Below are 12,109 nucleotides of genomic sequence, written 5' to 3'. Positions count from 1 at the left end.
TACCAAGTGTTTGCTATCCTTAATTAATGATTGGGTTGAGGCAAACAATATATTACCCTTAGAACAGACTGGATTTCGAAAAGGGCAAGGCACCTTAGATAACCTTACTGCCCTGCAGATCATTTCGGATAAATATGTAAAGGTCCGTGGGGGATTTGTGTATGCGGCATTTATAGACTTCTCCACAGCATTCGATAAGGTGGATCGTATTCTGCTGTGGAGAAAGCTATCCGCAATGGGCATGCCTCCTCACTTGCTTGACCTGGTGCAGGTTTTACATACTGATACATGGTGCCGTGTTCTTCAAGGTGGAACAAGGGGGCTATCACAAGTTATCCCATCAATTAATGGATTGAAACAGGGTTGTCTCCTTGCTCCATTGCTCTTTTCCTTGTATATTGCGGATCTTCCTGCATCTATCTCGTCAAGTGATGGAATAGCCCCGATTGTAGGGGGAATTCCTATTTCCTGTTTGTTATATGCAGACGACATTATAATATTTGATCTAACACCTAAAGGTTGGCCAATCGTCTTCGAGCACTTGATCTTTTTTCCAAAGCCCACTTCTTGAAGATTAATGCATCAAAAAGCAAAATCATGTGTATTGCAGGGAGAAAAAAGTTAAAGTATAAGAATTTTGTATGGTCAGTTGGCGGTCACAAATTCGAGGTGGTAAAGACATACGTCTATTTAGGAAAAATTATCTCCAATAATTTAAGTGACAAACCCCATACTGATAACAACTCCCGCAAAGCTTTGTCCCAGGGAAAAGGCTTGGCTACCTTATATTTAGCCACGGGGAGAAAGCATTTCGATCACCTACTGGAAGTTTTTAGGGCAAAAATTCCATCCTCCCTTTTGTATGGAATGGAATTGGTAGATCTAAGGCAATGGAATTTTTTACACACTATAGAAGGGAAGTTGTTAAGATCTATATCTTCTCTTAATACTGCCTGCTCTGCAGCCGCCTGCAGACTTGAATATGGCCTTCGCAGTAGCTGGGTGCAGGGCCTAGCAGCGGTAGTACGGTGGGTGGCTAGTTTGGCTAGAGGAGAAAAGTGTTCATTAAGAGACTTTATGAAGATTGTACTTTTAGGCAGTTTAAAAGAACACTCACAAATTGTTAAAAATTTCAGAAAGGCGGTAGATCTTCTTCAATTGGAAGAGACCACTCTCTTTATTATTTCTGCCGCACAATTAAAGTTACTTCTGAAAGAGGCAACCTGGGATCTTAGTTTTAAAATGGACAAGATGGCTATCCTCGCTAAGAAGGGAGCTAACCATCTTACTGATTCGTACATGAGGAAAGCCATTCAACCTTATGTCACCTGGAATTTACCTCATGGCATTCGACGTTTCTGGTTTTCCTAAGACAGGATCTATTACCATTAAACAATTTATTAACAAAATGGTACGGTACTCCTCCAATTTTTAATCTTTGCAACTTGTCCTCCCAGGATTGCTTGCATGTTCTCTTCATATGTCCCATATTGCGCCCGTTCCGGTGCAAGTGGTTAAGATTCATATGTCTGCAATTGGGTATTTTAAATGCTAACTCTTTTCTACTTGCACTGTATAACCCTCCAAAGGAAATTTTCTGTTTTAATGTTTTTAACTTTTTTAAATGCTTTTTAGCTATTTATTGATGACTTTTGTGGCAGATGATATTTGACTTCTCTGTATTTTTTGTAAGCATTGTAAAGATCTATTTTACATTCAGTGGATTTTGTACTGTGTATGGTTTTTATGTGGATCTCCTCAGAGTTCCAAAACATAATAAAGGAATTGAATTGAATTGAATTGAAAACATACTTGTATTTAGCAAGCTAGTATACCTATAATTCAGGCAAGAAGTTGCAAAGATATGAGAAACCCTCATAAAACTTGATAATTTCTCTACTTATCATCTCCACTTTGGTGTCTGAAAGCTGTAAAATAGAAAACTCAAATCTTTGTCTTAAACGCCAGAAATGTTAACTGTTTCATCAAACTGGATTGGCCATGAATGATCAGGAAAACAATACTTTTGAAATATAAACATTACTATGAACATGTTGATGATGAATTGTCTGGGCCTGAGCCATTACGAGAATATTGTCCAAATAGACTGTAATTCTGACGCCCAGAGATGTCAACACTGCAAACTCTGGCTTTAGGATTTCTGCGAAACACAGGTTGACACCAACCCAAATGGTGGACAGGTAAACTGGTAACGTATGTCTTGCCATTAGAAATTCATATATTTTCAGTTCTGAACATGAACGAGTACTATTAGAAATGTATTCTGAAGGTTCAGTCTCACTAACCAATCTTCCGAAAGGAACAGCTCTCTGAACTGTAGATTTGTCTCTATTTGAAAATGATAGTACACCACAAAATGGCTGAAATTATTCAAGTTTATCAGCTGACATATCTTCTCATTCTTTTTCTGAACAAGAAAAATTGTGCTGAGAAAACCTCCAGAATGCAGTGGAGAAACTGTTATTGATTACCTCCTTTTTGGAGTATTAGCAACATTTCCTGACTTACCATCTCTTTGTCTTGAATAACGCAAAGATGTTGCAAGAATTTTTTTCATAATTTAAATTAGTTGTTGGTAATTCGTGAATATTAGTAGATGTCTCTCCATCTGCATGAAATGTTTGCCAACATGCCCTCTTTAGGAATAGAGCCAGAAACCAAATGATTTACTTATTCCAAATGCTACTTTTTGCATCCTCTTTCCAAAAAGGTGAATGCATCTCTGTCTGCTTGGAAAAAATTGACATCTGAAATTCTTTTGGAAAAACTGGGAACCTCAGCACTGAGCACTGAATAGTTGAAGTGGCTATCAGTGTGGTTGCTGCATTCACCAACCCTAGAAAAAAAAGAAATAAGCCGGAAGTTCACTAAAGTGAAATTTGTTTTTTATGGGGTGAAAAAAGGGTTGAGACATAATTATTGTTTTTTTTTTTAAAGTTATCTTCAAACAATTGACTGATACATTTATCTTCAAACAAATGACAAATCAGCCGAAGGCTTTGCCTGTGTTGCACCGTATTGCCTTATTTATTACTGATCGTCAGAAGACCATCTCTCTGTCTGGAGATATTGAGTATTTGCATAACTTAATAAACTTTGTGGCATATTTACAAGGCCCTATCGCCACGGGAATGTCAATTTTTTAGACGTTCCTGTGATAATAGGGACTTCGCCTTATTTACAAGGCAGCGTTAAGCCACTTAATGTGGCTTAACGCTGCATAGTAAATAATGCGCCCATTCATGCTATGCTTACCGTGAAAGGGGATGGCAATGGGTGTTGCGGTGGGCGTTCCACCGCAACACCCATTAATTCTGACGCTGCCTCCTATTTACAAGAGAGGCGTAAATAGGAGGAAACACCAGAATTAAGACCAGGGAAAACCTGGTCTTAACCTGGCGAAGCGAGGAGAAATGTTTAATTTCTCCTGGTTTTTACTGTTTTCATGTGTGCTGCTTTGTGCAGCACACATGAAAACAGCAAAAGGCCAATGATTGTTTATGTACAGGAAGGCCCCCTTCCTGTACATAAATAATCTTTTTTTATTAATGCCGTTTTGCAACTTCTGTGTGTGCTGCATTAAGCATTAGGCTTTACAAAACACCATTTCAAGATAAACAATCTTCCCCTGCATGCAGACACCCCTGCAAGGGTGCCTGCGTTGGCGCTAAGCTGCTAAACTTAGCGCCGGCGCAGGGGAAAATGCAGGGATGCACCATATTAATGTAAATATAGTGCAGCCCTGCATTTAAGAAGTGGCAGAGCGTGTTGTTAAGCCAAGGAGGCTAACGACACGCTCCGCCACTTCCCTTGTATATATGCCCCATGGAGTTCATCGGGCCCAAATAAAAGGGAATTAGTATTTATAAGGGAATATGTCAAGTGAGCCCATTTAGCCATATCTAGGATTTTCATTAAAGGCCCTATCACATCATGAACTTTACAGGAGGGCTAAACATGGTTAGTATAGTTTTAGTATCCTTCTGAAAAGTGGAGAAAAACAGCAAAATCCTGGCGTCTATAACAGTAGTGGGTGGAATGCTGTGTGCTAAAGACTGTTGGGGACACTTGGAATGCAGTCTACTATGCACTTGTTTATCTAAAGGTAAGTATAAGCAACAGGCAACATATCTGGCAACATGTTCAGAGGGAACGCTCTTAATGAGACTGAGAAGGTATCATAAACCTGTAGAAAACAAGAGCCCAGAAAGCGTGTAATTCTGCATGTTTACTCCTCAATGAGGTCCGGTCTGACAACAATGTAAGATTTAAACCCCTGTTCTTATTGGGAATTTCGTACCAAATTAGGTCATCTGGATCTGACAAAGCATATTGGCAACTTCATAGCCATAGTTATTTTCATTAATATAAACTATCTCAAGTGCAGTTGGAGTCATTGTTACTGAAAATTCGACCTCTCTGCATGGGATCTAGATGGCTGAATGACACCGGACATAGAGAATGAGTGCACCTGTCAAATACTTCAAAGGGGAAGAAGTATTTCATAAAGAAAATGTTTTAGCCAGTCCAGTAGGTCTTTGTATACCAAAGCAAGTCTTGAAAAGCTTAGTGGAAGCCAGGTCCAAAACAACTGTAGTAGGCAATCAGTCAGTAATCACCTTATAAGATTCGAACAACGCAAATCATAAAAGTACGTAAAAACAAACAATTCATCAAGCTGACTAGTAAGCAATACAAATAATGCATCATAATCAAAATCAGAACGTCTCATCTATTAGAATGTAACACCAGCTACAAACCATGATAATTAAAACAGATATTAGGAGTTGATAAACGTGACAGGTACAACGAAGATGGCCTTGCTTGCGTAAAATTCATTGGCAATAAAAAAGGACGCATACACAACAGAAAATGAGAGGAGGGTCTAAGGGCAGATTTAACGACTAACCAGGTACACGCCCCAAACACAATATCATGACACCAAATTGTACCTAGGAGTCAAAAAGAATAAGTCATTCAACATGGATCACAAGACCAATACCATACAGATAACACCAGTGGGAACACACCATGCAAGCTGGTATACAATGCTGGCCAAGTCAAGGCTCAAGAGCATGTGGAGAAAGTTCCCATCAGAAGCCACACTGTACCGCCCTCTTTCTCATCATTTGGATTCTCCTTACCCAGGAGACAAAACGGCCGGAAAATTAAATTTTGGCCATGTTGTGTTCCCTAGCGCGTACCCCACCGACTCCATGTACCAGCTTAAAGTGCATGTAACTTCCCTCCTGTGCCAGCTATGAAGACGCAAATACATTTGCGTCCACCGTTAACTTGTCCTCTTTCAGATCCACCATGAATGGATTATGTAGTCCGTTCCTAAGTATGCTATGCCACCGTCTTTTTGTAGTACACTTTTCACATTTTCCTGCTCTAGCCAGAGTAGGCCCTGAATTCCTGCCATCTGAACCTCTTTTGTGGCTCCTGACTCTGCCCAGGCTACCTCTGTACTCGTGAACTCTGTCCTACATTCAGCGCGGCCCCTCGCGCTCAGCTCAAGCCTGCTTTCTGCCAAGACTGACTATAACCTTCGAGTTATCTGTTCCGTTCCCCGAGAATACATTCCTGCCTACTAGATCCTGTAAACATCCTCTCCAGCTGCAGAGCCAAAAGGGCCGACCTGTCTTAATGCAAGTAATTCATAGCCTCTGTTGCCATGCTTCCATGGAAGGCCCCGTGCCCCCACGCTTCACATATAGACATTCAGGCGCTCATACACGCATCCACAGTTAGCATAAGAACAGCCTCTACCCTAGAGACCTTTCCGCCCAGATAGTATAGTTCCTAAACATCAGATATGATAGAAGTACAAGTTGATCTGACATGCCAGACTTCTGTCTCTTTCCGTCCGTGTAAATGTCAAGACCCCTGCACCCCGTCAATCACACGTCATGCAGCTGCGCGCGCATCCAAGCTTCCGATTTCTGCTGACATTGCAACATTCTGTTAGCACCACCCCTTGGTGCCACCCACTTGCGTCACCTATCAGTGACGTTTCTAGCACACACCTCTAGTTCACGCCTAGTTTACGCCTCTTGATGATGTATTGGTACCACGTGTATACTGTTATCTTGTCTTCTCTCAGCTGTTACGCCTCTTACATTGAACCTTATGATGTAAATCAAGTATATAAGCTATGTATTGTCAATAAACGAGAGCGCGCTCATCTATCCCTTCTGACACCCCTGTGGTGGTCAGAACATGATATCCTGATTCCTTTATGAGGAATAAAACCCTTAGAAACTCTAACACCACGGACTCTGTTTTCTTTCCTTCTGATTGAGTTATCATTGATTAAGTACTTACCTGCATAGAAATTAAGAGAGTAAATTAATTATTTACGTCATTTTGGCGCCCGAACAGGGACCCCTCCCCCACCTCACGCGCCGGAAGGTGCGTTGCAATCCGTGTCCCCTGCCATCAGTTAGACGGACTACACGTGTACTGGCAGGATTTCCTGCATCCCCCTCTGACCCACGGAGGTGACGAAGACTGCGATCAGTACCCAGACGAGGCGGTGAGGAGTGCGGAGGATCCCGACCAGAGCCCAGCCGAAAGAAGCAAGGTCCGAGGTGTGAAGAGGCCCACCAGTTTTCCGAAGTTTTCCGAAGTTTTCCGAAGTTCTCCGAAGTTTTCCGAAGTTCCGAGTCGAGTCCAGTCGAGTTTTCCGAGGCCTTCTGTTTCCGTGCTTCCCGGTGAGTACCATTGCTGGGTCGTATCTAGACGGGTTTGGGTACGCAAGTCCGGTCTGCACTGTTTCTAGGCAGTGTATCTGTACTGTTTAGCAGTATATCAAGTCTTCCGAATTTCTGCACTGTTACACCAGTGTATCCGTACCGTTGAGCGGTACATTCAGTGTAGGGGGTAGTTAGCTATGTCTTCAATGTTTTCATGTGATTAATGTCGTGGTATGAATGTGACTGTTTAAACGTGTATTATTGTGTTTTTATATAATATAGCTGTTAAAGAGTATCAAGGAATAAAGATCTAGCATTCAGTAGCAAGTAAGCAGGATGCCGTTCCTCAGCAAGTTAAAACAGATCGGAACTAGGAAAGGGTTACTAGAGGAAGAAATTCCTATCCCCCCTAGGGACACTCCAGGCAATTTTATGTATCAAAAACACGGCATAGATGCCATATTATATCTAGATTTATGGGCCGATTACACCAAGCACCTAGATGAGAGACACAGATGGCCTGTTACCGGAACGTGGGATGCTGAGTGCATCATGAGGGTAGAAGAAGTATTATGGAAAAAGAAAGCTAGGCAATCCCAGAAGGACGCCATAGAATTTTGGCGTAAGGAATCACGTAAGCGTGCTGACAAAGCACTTCGTAGAGAAGACAGACTTAAAGAATCAGATAAAGAACGAGAAAACGAATTAGTTACTGAAGGGATCCGAGTCAAAACAGAACAAATAGACCGTGCCCGAAATAATCTTGTAAACGGTATGTATCTCATAGCAGATGGGACATCCGAAACTGAATCAGAGATACCGAAAAACTTACCGACACCATTAGTTCCAACTAAAGTAATGCATAAAACTACTAAAGACATATTCCTGAATTCGTATCTAGAGGATGTAGCACCAGCTTACACCAATCTGCCTGTTCGTGCCCTGCCTACTGACAGGGATGGGGGTGGCACTGCGCCCCCAGATAATGTTCCGCCGGTACCGCGACAGACCTCCCCTGTTCCGCCACCTCCGCCACTTCCTCCACTCAAGATGGATCTACCGAAACCAGTACTACCTGATCTTACTAAAAGACAGATTCAAGTCCAGATACGGACTCCGCGGAGAGATAATGCCCAAGCATCCGCCTCAGGAGGTGCGACAGCGGGTCTACAGACCCCTCCACCGACACACAGATTGCATTTAAAGGACACACAGAATCCTTTCCAGTCTCCCTACTCAGCCCGGCTTGACGCATTCAAAGATAGGATGTCATTTTGCAGATATGATCCAGTACCCGGAAAAGACGATCTAATGGTATTAGCATCACTGCGCTTAAGATCTGCCACCGATAACTTGCTATGCTGTGTAGGAATGCAGGAAGCTCTCGACAGACTATACAAATTCATACAGACAGGGAAAGACCCCGACAGTGTCAAAGCTGCCATGTATAAACAGAAAGTTGACATTCAAAAACAGATATTACGATTCTTCATCAATTGTGTGATAAGAGAACGAGACAGGCCCGGGACAGATCAAAGTGAGTTAGACGCATTGAACAAGTGGGGCCAAAATATAGCAGACGCAAAACATGACAAGGGGACTTGCATAGCCACTATGTCCCAGAAAATTAGAAAGGCAGTATTAACTGCACATCAGGAAGAAAATGATAAAACTTCCTCCGAGGAGGAAGATGAAGATGAAACATCAGGAAAGTCTACAGACATTATAGCATATGTAGGTAGGGGAAACTACCTTAGGAAAGGTGTCCGTCCGGAGAGCAAGAGAGTCCTTTTCTCTGCTTTAACAAATCCGAATTCTTCTGAGCATCAGTTCCAGGAAACTGATAAAAGGCTTCGAGATCGAGTAGGGTACCATGTACTCAATTCTATGGATGAACAGGAACTAGCCCGGTCAGCCGTGTTGTGGGCCGAAAACCCAGACATATATAATGATGACACGTTAGTGCAGACATTCTTGAACCTTTCCCCGGAAGAGCAGAAAATAGCAGGTGTATACATGATTCAGCACCTCCTCATCAAATTCAGAAATAATAATTCTGATCCAGGTCCCTTACACGAAACATTGGAAGCACTACTCATGGATAGATGGAGAGGTTTTAGTACCAAATTAATACAAATAATTCTAGAACAACGACGTAAGTATAACACCTTCCTGAGCTCTGAATATATTCCCGCCCCGCCTCCAGAAAGAAAAATGTACCACATGCAATGCGGTGGTGGCATTGAAAGTCAGAATCCCTTACGAGAAGTACATCCAGTTATGGGTGAGGATCATACCCTGAAGCGTGTGTATGTTCACACACCACTGACTAAGTTAGAGCTATTAGAAATGAAGAAATTAGTTCCGTGCCATGATAAAGACCCTGCGGGTTTTCACAGAGAGCTTAAAGACATGTTACTGATGGGAGATTACACGTATGATGATATTATGAAAATGTTAAAAGTACTGTTGCCCACGGGCATTTACGAGAAATTAAAGGAGAAGGATTGGGAAGTGGGAGAGTCAAAGATAGCATGGGCGGAGATAGAAGACGAAGAAAAGAAACGAGTCCCAGGGTTAGGCCTTGGGGATCTGACTAAAGCATTACCAGGTTTAATAGTACAGGTTCTGCCAAGATTATTGACAACTCGAAAGGAAGATTGGGACGCAATCTCGTCCTGTAAACAGAAACAAGATGAAGATACTAGTGACTTTTATTCAAGATTCGAGAAATGTTTCATTATCAATAGTGGCCTAAAAACTAGTAGCGAGTCATATCCACATCTTTTTGTAACAAAATTAGTAGAGAACGCCCTACCACTAGTTAAAAATAGAGTGTACAAGGTTGAAAGTACTTGGCAGGCAAATACGCCATCACAGATGTTACAAATGTTACAATATCACCAGAATAGAATTAGGGAAGAACAAGATCAGGAACAGAAACGTATGAAAGACACGAAAATGAAAATGTTAGTAGCTCAGACCATTCCAGCCGAGGGTCATAGAAAAGGTGGGGCCCAGACAAATCATTCTGCCGCTCCCGTTAAAGGGACATGTAATTATTGCAAGCAGCCAGGTCACTACGTACATGAATGCCCAGTCCTGAAACATAACATCGAGACAGGTAAAACTAAAGAAAGACCGCGTCCGCCTAGACATGAACAGGGTCAACAACAGACCTCACAGAACGAACAGCCAATGCAGAATACACAGCCTATGCATGATCAGTCCCATACAGTACAGACAGTAGCAGTACCGCAGCCACAGCATGCTCAGACACAGCCCGCTGCCGCAACACGACAAGTATCACAACAGATGTACCAGTATGCCCAGTCAGCATATCCAGATTATCAGCGTTATACATGAAACAGCCTAGGGAGGGAAAGTGATTTGCCTCTTATTGAAATTCCTGTAGATCAAGAAGGTCCTTATGTACATAGTCACGTATTAGGAAAAGACAGAAAGTTTTTAATTGACACAGGGGCAAGTCGCACTACTATAAGTCATAATGAAGTCCCAGGGGCACCCCTCTCAGGCTCACAGAATGTTTCCCTTGGTTTTTCAGGACAGCCTATTGTAAATGAAGTATCGGAACCAGTACCACTAGCTGTGGGTCCATTATCTCGAGTTACAGATTTGTTACTTACGAAATCATGTCCCGAAAATCTGTTAGGAATTAAAACACTGAAGGCTCTAGGAGCTATAATTTGCTGTTCCCCGGAGGGAGTCAGACTCTTTCTACGGGATTTCAAGGGTCATTATGTTCTACGTGACTTTGATGTCAGATTGAAAAATGTACCAGATCATTTATGGGCAAAAGGCCCAGCTGATGTAGGTTGTATGCATATCACACCATACCGTGTTACACTCAAGACAGGAGTTGTTTTACCCAGAATCAGACAATACAAGTTACCATCCGATGCTGTAGTGGCTTTACTGAAAATAATTGAAGAGCTTATCGCCCAGGGAGTGGTCGTAGAGACCGACTCCAATATCTGTAATTCACCCATCATTCCAATTCTTAAACGTACAGACCGCAATGCACCGCCAGTATATCGGCTGGTGATTGATCTTCGAGAACTGAACAAATGCATTGTACCACAGTATCCTGTGGTCCCCGATATCTCCTCCCTGTTAACTGCCATTGATTCAGAAGCAACGTTCTTTACCGTAATCGACCTCAAGAACGCCTTCTTCAGTGTACCCATTGACCCGGAGAGCCAATATCTCTTCGGATTCAGTTTAAATGGACGAAGTTTCAAATTTTCCCGCGCACCTCAAGGATTTACAGAAAGCCCCAGCATCTATAGTCAAGCACTGAAAAGACAACTAGATTGTATCCAAATGCCAGTTAATACCGCTTTACTACAGTACGTCGATGATCTACTGATCACCGCACGAAGTGAGCCCGAATGTGAACAAGCATCTCTGATAGTTTTGCATTTTCTGGCCGACAAGGGACACAAGGTGTCTCCTTCGAAGCTACAATTCTGTGTTCAGCAAGTTGTGTACTTGGGTCACTTGCTGTCCAAAGTGGGGAGACAGCTCACTCCCGATCGCATTCAGTTAATTGTAAACATGCCACGACCCCAGACACAAAAAGAAGTGCGGGCCTTCATAGGCCTCACCTCGTACTGCAGACAATGGATTCCTCAATATGCATTTCTAGCTAAACCACTCATCCAGTTAACAACACAGGAGGCGGCAACTTCGACTGTCCTCCCTTGGACTCAGGAACACACACAAGCCTTTGAGGAATTAAAGAAAGCTTTATGCCAAGCACCAGTTTTAGCGACACCATGTTACAGCAAACCGTTTACACTTTTTGTTACAGAACGTGACGGTACAGCATTGTCTGTCCTCACTCAAGATCAAGCAGGTTCACATAAGCCTTGCGCTTATTTTTCAAGCACATTGGATTCAGTAGCACAGGCACTCCCTGCATGCTTAAAGTCAGTAGCAGCAACAGCGTTAGCAATCAGACAAAGCGACTCAATTGTTTTAGGTCATCAGTTAACAGTACAAGTTCCACATTCTGTAGAGGTTCTGTTAAACAGAACCCAGACTCAACACTTGACTATAGCACGACTGACAGGTTACGAATTGACATTATTCCAGCCACACATAGAAATCAGACGCTGCAGTATCTTGAATCCAGCAACATTGTTACCTACAGTTATGACAGATCCAGCTCCACATGATTGTATAGAGATTATTAATGCAGTAACAAAGCCCAGACGAGATTTAACAGATGTTCCATTGACAAATCCAGACCTGACACTTTATGTGGATGGTTCATGCATGAGAACAAGTACAGGAGAGTTAGTGGCCGCGTATGCCGTGACCACTGAAACTGAAGTTAAAGAAACACATCGTATTGATACATTGTC

This window comes from Lissotriton vulgaris, chromosome 2_1 (assembly GCF_964263255.1).
Source record: "Lissotriton vulgaris chromosome 2_1, aLisVul1.2, whole genome shotgun sequence".
Lineage (NCBI taxonomy): Eukaryota > Metazoa > Chordata > Amphibia > Caudata > Salamandridae > Lissotriton > Lissotriton vulgaris.
The sequence above is the reverse complement of the archived record's forward strand: the minus strand, read 5'-3'. Positions refer to the sequence as shown.